Raw genomic sequence first — 8456 nt, 5'->3', positions numbered from 1 at the left:
CAGAGGGAGAGGGAGTCGTAATATTAGGTGAAGAAGATGACGATAACGGGGAGCTATAGTGATAGATGACAAGACGATGAGGAGTGAGTAGATGGAAAAAAAGTTTTCGATGATGACAAGAATGATGATGTGGCTGAGGGCGATGATGATAATGAGGAGGGGCACATGTGTTTCACCTCCACCCCCCCACTGTCTCTCTTCCTCCCCTAAATGTCATCGACTGTATGGTGGGGGGCCATTCTCATTGCCTGGGTGGCTGCAAAGGGAGGGGGCCCCGTGTCACACTCCCCACCCCAATAATACCCTTCTCCTCCCCCTATAAAACCCCCCTCTCCCTCTTGAGCAAGAACACGATAATTTCTTCTCCTCTCCCCCTACTACTGGTTTGAGAGAGAGAGAGAGAGAGAGAGAGAGAGAGAGAGAGAGGGAAGGGAATCTTAAGAGTAAGAGAGAAAGAGAGAGAGAGAGAGAGAGAGAGAGAGAGAGAGAGAGAGAAGAGGCTCAAGGGAAATTTCTTTCTTAGACAGATCTTTGATTACCCTCTCTCCCCATCACGAATTTTCGGAATCTCTCTATCAACTACCCCTCTACGTGGAAAAAGGTTGTGATAGTCAAGGCAAAGCGTAGGAAACTCTAGCACAAAGGAGTACTCAGAGAGAAGAGAAGGCTCACATTCCAAGCTCTGAAATGGCCAGAAGCATAGACTCTCCCAAGTAATTAGGGAAGCCGTTGTCGTGATGTTATGAGGACATAGTGTGAAAAAGTATGGAATGCATCATCATCTGACTTCTTTATTGATCTAGAGAGTCAATGTGATGTGAGCCATAATTTAGTACTAGTGTGAGTTGCATGGATTATAAAAAAATACTAGATTTTTGGATAATTTTAGCCTATTTTTATATTATTTATTGTTAAAATTTGAAAAAGTTAGAAAAAAGCTTCTAGATTAGAATGGCATGAAAAAAGCTAGTTTCTTTTTCAGCTAATTAGGGGATTTTCACAAGAAGGACAGATTGACAAAATCGCACGCGTTGCGATCGTTGTAAACAGGCTGAAAACTGCAGATTGAATTGAAAGAAGAAGTGATCGGGGAGATTCGTGAGCAGGTGTCCTGGAGTTTTACCCCCCTTTCGGAGCCAATGGAGCCATCAGATTTGGGTTCCGAGCAGTAGAGAAGGAGCTATAATTTTTATGCATGTTTTGTTCTATGAAGAGGCTCCAGGAGATCTAATGCCTGGAGATTGCTTCTGAGTAGTGCGAAGATTTCAGGTTCTTTCAATACATATTCATTCAATTCATTGTGATTTGTCTTTGTAGTGTTTACCACTTGGGTATTCTCTATCTTCTCTTCCATCTCCTATCTCTACTTCCTTCTACTTCTGATCCCTGGTGGATTTGACCTTTCGACAAAAACCCCTCCAACATTGGTGAACTCGATGTGAAAGGTCGTCAGAAGAAGGAAAGACAAGATGGGAGAATTTTTGAATACATTCTCCAGTGATGTTTTACAACAGTTGGTATGCTTATGCAGGTACAACAACAACAACAGGTGATGCAAGCTTCAACTCAAACAAAAAGTGTTGTGATGAATGCTTTGCAAGTAGTTGAGCGTGAGGTGAAGTTATTCAATGGCAGGAATGTATCTGCATATGTATATACCTATGCTCAGAAGATGGAATTCTTTGGGGTGGCTCAATCTGCATGGAGCTAGTATTTTGTACGTGTTACTGTTCATGAACTGAAAGCATGGATTACTGAATTATACTTGCAGGATGCAGATTGGGTAGCCTTCAAGAAGACACTCAGGGAAGAATTTTATATTGAGAATACCAGTTTGATTACGCGCAATACTTTTCAGGAGTGGATTATACAACCCAATAAGGGTCTTATGGCTACAGAATTGTTAAGAGAATTTGAAAGTCGATTTGAGCAATTGGATCTCGCAGAACAGCAAGCTCTTGCAAGTCAAAAAATTGAATTGTTTCTATAGCCAGCTGATCCTGAGCTTCAAGAGAAGCTTGATGATTTGCTAGAGAATCAGACTACAGAGACAAGTTTGAAAATAGAGTGGAGACATGTCAAGGAAGCTGTTACTGCGCTTGTGAAGAAGCATAAAAGAAAGGAAAGATTGCATGTCTCTAGCTTGCCCACTGTTACAGGCAAAATAGTTGAAGTATCCAGTAAGCCACCTGCTTCTGTGGCTAACCCTATGGCTGTACCTGCTATTATTCCCTCTGTTAGGGAAGATGTCTTAGATGAATTGGTCAAAGGCATGTGGGATCTTCAATTCAAGATTGTAAAATTGGACGAAAAATAACAAGAGGAAAGAGGACGGGCAGCAGCCCCTAAACTTGGAAAAAGATGTATGTGGTGTGATAGTTTACAGTATGAGAGACATGATTGTGCTGCCTATCAGGAGGCCTTGGCACGATAGCTCACGTTTTGGAAAGATGGAAAGATCCATGCACAAGAAACGGGACTGCCTCTTGCTTTGAATTGCGGAAAGAGAGATATGCAGAAGTTGTTGGAAGACTTGGCCGTCCGAAATGCTTATGCTGTGGTACATGCTTCTACTTTTGGTTTACAGTTGGATACAATGCATGGCCAAGTGATGTTTGGTCCAAAGGCTGAAATATAGACACATGCTTTACATGCAGTTGAAAAGAGAAAGGTCACTGATAGTGAAATGTCTCATGTAGGGCAAGGCATTCATGGCATAAATGGTTGGGAATCACCGGTAGATGCATATTCAGTGTATACACATTTAGCAAATGTACAAAACACGGATGTACTTGACATGGAAGAAAAACGAAAAAGAGATGAAGATATTGCAGGGACATCTAAAAGAATGACAAGAAGAAGTTTGGATCAGCCTAAAGCTGCAAATCAGCCACATCTCGAGCATGTTATGGAAGAGGTAAGTTAGGAGCAAAAACATGATAACAAACAAGAGGGAAAAAAGACGGGCAAGCAGCTAGGATATAAGTTGCAATCTGACATTGAGACAACCACATATCTTAAGAAGGTTCTTAAAGAACGGATCTTAAACAATCGGGTGGAATTTACCATGGGAGAGGTGCTTGGTATTGCCAAGCGAGAATTTCATGATGAGATCATTGACATAATTAAAAGGAAGCATCAGTTTCTTGGTGATACCACTAGTGCATTGCTGCAATTTGGAGAGGAAATTGGTTTGTTGGGTATTTAGGCTGAATATGAGTATGAAGTAAGTATTGGATTATCTATGCAAGATGCTACTAATTAGTGGATATCATGTGGAAAAGAGAAGAAAGTGGCTGAAAATGCATTTTCTTGTATCAATATGCATGGTGGAGTAAGGCAGATACAACAATATGGGGAAGAGACTCTAGGATTTATTCCTCGAAGTCACTACACAAGAAATCATTGGGCTAGGGCTACTTGCGAAGGAAATTTGGTATGGCAGCCTCTATACTATGCCAAACTCCCTTCTGCCACACAATGAATGAGGTAAGGGCACCACCTAGTCATGGAAGAGCGGACTAGGGCGCTATGCAAGAGGGAGAGGAGCTTGTGAGGGAGAAGAGAGGAAAACTAAGAGAGAGAGAGAGAGAGAGAGAGAGAGAGAGAGAGAGAGAGAGAGAGAGAGAGAGAGAGAGAGAGAGAGAGAGAGAGAGAGAGAGAACTAAAAAAAATAGATAAATCAATAAAACTTAAGAGGGCACAAGAGATGGACAACCCTCAAGACATAACCAATATACACAATATGGACACCAATAGCATGGGCTTATTACACTATAGAGCAGGCATAAGCTATAGTAAGGGAATGAGCTGCATAATCTCATGAGAGAGAATGGGAAAGGCTCAATAGGGTTGAAGAAGGCCTCTTGGCTCTCTCTTGCAAATTACAAAGGAGAAGGCCTCTTTATATAGGCCTTGAGGGTGTTTAGGGAGGAGGTTAAGATAGAATAGGAATTAACACTACCAAAGCTGCATTAAGGCGGTTCCACCAATGTGGAAGATCCATCTAGATGTTTTGTTGACCAATTTTGTACTTAATCAAGTTCCATCATAGGTGATTTGTCTCCATTCTCCCCCCCATAGCTTGAATCCAAGAGCTCTCCTATAAAAAAAAATAGAGAATCTTCATAAAATAAGATCATATCTAGCAATAATGGAGAGAGAGTAGTGAGAATTCATACATTACTACTACAATTAAGGATGTTTTGAGGGTGATTTAGGAGGGAAATTCTAATGGTTTATTAGCTTGAGAGAGAGGAGAAGAGAGGGGGAAGGGTTGGGAGTCTAATGAATGATGTTTTATGGAAGTGTTAAGTGTAGGGAAGAAAGTGTGGGTGTGTATAAAATTGGGAGGTGGTCTCCACCGTAGTTGGAAAAAGTTATCATCCACCATTTTGGCCATATTTCCTGACTCATAGCTTCAAAAAAATATAAAAAAATACCAGCCAAAACTTCAGCTCACGCGCTACAACTTTCATGTTGAACAGTTGTTTTGGATCAAAGTGGAAGTATTTTTAAAAAATCGTATAAAATCATGTGCCTGATTTTTCTTTCACTAATGCTTTCAAGAAGGATCCCATTTGTTTGAATTATCATACAGTTCCAAAGCCATGATATTATGAGCCTCACATGCCCTTTGGATGGCTCAAAATCCATTTCTCGTTTCTTTTCACATTACACATTTTTCTTTCACCTTCCTCCATTGATCTTTACTCTTCACCCCCCCCCTTGGTAAACTGGTCCATGAAATATTTCCATCCAGTGTTTTCTTGGATTTTCCAAAAGAGGTTGTTCCCACACTCTTCTTTATTTCAAACCTCCAAATGTACAAAAATCAACAAAGTGTTAGAATTTTTGTTTTGGTGATTTTCTCGGATCATATAGCCCCCCCAACTTGGCTAGAGGTATTTATGCATCTAGACACTCTTTGGTATCTTGAGTTGACCCCACCTTGATGTGATAGGGTTTTAAGCACCATCCATTTACCTTGGTCTTGTGCACTTTTCCCTCAATGTCTTGAAGTTTGTAGGAGCCATTGTTGAAATTTTTTGTGACCCAAAACGGTCCCTCTCACCTGTTGAGATTCAGCAATCACACTCACTAAACAGTCTCTTTGTATGGAGCTTCAGGGTCAAGGATATGCAGGCTAACCTATCCCATATGCACAATGGTGCCTACTGCAGTTTTCTACTTTCCTATAAAGCAATGTACTTGCTTCCTTTTCTTAATGCAATGATAGTACTCTTTTCTTTTCAGTGAAGTGTCAGTGTCATTGTCTACATACACAAGATTGTGTTTATGAGTCCAAGTCTCAATCTTGGAACCTAATTCACTTGTGTAACAAACAATGTCTTGGTCTTCTCCATCATGAGTCTACTCTTCTCTTTCCATCCACCATAACCAACTGCCATGCTCTAGATCTCGCATTTCTCACATGGTATCAGAGCGCAGCTGAGCATGGCTTAGCATGGTTCAGGTCCTCTCTCTGCTCTCTCAGTTTCTCACAATCTCTATCCAGCTCAGCTCAAGTGTTTGACTTCATCTCCAACTCCATTTTCACTCTCTATCCCTTGGCAGCCATAGCCAACCTGCAACCTACCTCTGTTGGAGGACCCGGATCTCCACTTACAGGGCATATCTTCACTTGCTTTCTTCTGGAGAAATGTTCCTTGACTCAGGACGCTGCATCCTATCACTTCAAACACCAACATTGGTGAGCTACAGATCCAGCATTGCAAAAATTCATCGTCGCTGTCCAGACTGCGCTGCTACTGATTCGTACGTCATATTCCGCCTGCATATGTCACGATGCTGACGAAGATCATAGGGCTTTGATAGGCCTTGGAAAGAGCTACATTTCCATAAAAAAAGTTTTGGAAATGATCAACCATAGCTCCTGCAATCTGCAAAAAACCAGGCCTCTCTGAAACCCTAAACTGTCAGCCATAGCCAAAATTTCTCAAGCTTTTTTTTCCTCAATTTCTCTTTCTCCTGACACTCAACCCAAGCCTCTGTCACTCTAATCCATTGACCCAGCATCAAATCAAGGAGGGGAAGGACCTGAGAAGATTGAAGAACGACCGAACAATCCGGAACAAGAAGAATCAAGAATCAAGCTCAACATCAACACTGACATAGTGTGTTTTCACACTGTCACTAACTGTGTCTCTTGACACACTGCATTCTGCTCTTCTACTGATAAAATCTCAGAATTCTGGTGTTGATTTGCTACTGATCTTGCAACCTCAACATGGGAAAAGACTCTCCAAATGCTCGATTCAAAGGAGTTGGGTTTCACACCTGGCAAACCCGCATCAAGCTCATCTTGATGAAAAAGGGTCTCTGGGCCATCACAAATGGCAAAGAGAAGAAACCTCGGGACGCGGACCTTGCAACTACTTGGCAAAAGAATGATGACAGAGCCCAGGCCATTATCAAACTGGAGCTAGACGACAGTTATATCCACCATGTGGATAACTGTGAGACCTCACAGGATGCATGGAAAAGACTTGACACCCTGTTCGGTGCACAATCTAAATCATCAAAGTATGGTCTCCTGATTGAGTTCTTCAGGCTTGAAATGAAGTTCAGCACATCACTTGCCACACATCTCAATTACATGGAAGGACTTCTAACCCAACTTGCAGGAATTAACATTAAAATGGATGAAGATGTTTGCATCGGTGTTCTACTTAAGAGTTTGTCTCCTGAATATAATAATGTATCAACAACTTTAATCAACATGCCAAATCCTGAACTTGTTGATATCCAGGCATCACTGTTAGAAGAAGAAAAGAAACTTAAAAGCAAAGAAGAGCCCAGCACTTCAAAGGATGAACAAATGTTATATGTAAACAACAGATACAAAGGTAAAAAGAAACCGCTCTTCTGTGACTTCTGCAAAAGGACCGGACATACTGAGAAGTTCTGTCATGCTAGGAAGAGGTCCCAAAAGGCCTATCTTGCAACTCTGAAAGAAGAAGAAGACCATGGACCAAAAGATAAAGAAGAAGATGAAGATGAAGACCACCAGGATCGGAAGGACAAGACTCATCAGTCCTTCTACTCTCATAACTCTGATAGACTGTTTTAAAAGCCTTGTACTTCCTTGCCCTAATGCTTCCTGCCATAAGCTTTGTAAACTCTTTATGTAACTTGGCACTACAGTCCCTGTACACTTTGTGAGGCCCCTGTTACAGCCTCTGGATGTCCATCATGTTTTGGTGCCCACACTTAGCCTTTTCTGCAACAGTCTCTGGTGTCTACCATGTTTGTGGTGTGCCCACACTTTGCAGGTGGTTCTCATTACAGCCTCTACACACTTTGTGCCTTTCCAGTTGTGATTGAGGAGGGGTGTTGAGATTCAGCAATCACACTCACTAAACAGCCTCTTTATATGGAGCTTCAGGGTCAAGGATATGCAGGCTAACCTATCCCATATGCACAATGGTGCCTACTGCAGTTTCCTACTTTCCTATAAAGCAATGTACTTGCTTCCTTTTCTTAATGCAATGATAGTACTCTTTTCTTTTCAGTGAAGTGTCAGTGTCATTGTCCACATACACAAGATTGTGTTTATGAGTCCAAGTCTCAATCTTGGAACCTAATTTACTTGTGTAACAAACAGTGTCTTGGTCTTCTCCATCATGAGTCTACTCTTCTCTTTCCATCCACCATAACCAACTACCATGCTCTAGATCCCGCATTTCTCACATCACCGATAGAGAAACTTGCCATCCTTTTTTCTATCAAAGCGATTGTCATATCAAAGCACTAAAGATCCCTCCTTGATGTTTTTATCTATTAGCTTCTTGTTGAACTTTTCTCTACGCTTCTCACCTTCCTGGGAGTAGTGGTTGATGGCTTCTTCACAATCCAATTGTAGCCTCTCTAGGTCCAGTAATCTTTGCTGTGCCACCTAATACCCGAAGGCTAGCTAATTTCACCTCAATAGGCAAAAGAGCCTCTTGTCCATAAACTAGATGAAAAGGTGTGAACCCTAACATGGTTTTAAAGGAGGTTCTGTAAGCCCATAGAGCTCCACTAAGGTGCTTGTCCCAATCTCGGGGCCTTGAATGTGCTTGTTTACTGATTATTTTACAAATCATTCCATTTACCTTCTCCACCAATCCATTGCATTGAGGGTAGTAAGGGGTAGAGTGTCCTCATTGAATGAGTTCACCCACCACATTAGCTCTAAACCCTAATCCTCTATCTGATAGTATTTCAAGAGGGGTATCAAACCTACAACAAATGTGGTCAAAGATGAATTTACTCACTTCCTTAGCAGTGATTCTTCTAGTTGGCATAGCTTTGGCCCATCTAGTCATGTAATCTACCCCCATGATAATATACTCTTTTTTTGATGGAGTGCGTGGTGGTAGAGGCCCTATGGCATCAATTTCTCACTTCTCAAAGGGTCCATAGACCTTGATTGGGGTTTGGGATTCTGCTAT

Source organism: Lygodium microphyllum, chromosome 5 (assembly GCF_053477565.2).
Source record: "Lygodium microphyllum isolate KBCC chromosome 5, Lygodium_microphyllum_v1.1.10, whole genome shotgun sequence".
Lineage (NCBI taxonomy): Eukaryota > Viridiplantae > Streptophyta > Polypodiopsida > Schizaeales > Lygodiaceae > Lygodium > Lygodium microphyllum.
The sequence above is the reverse complement of the archived record's forward strand: the minus strand, read 5'-3'. Positions refer to the sequence as shown.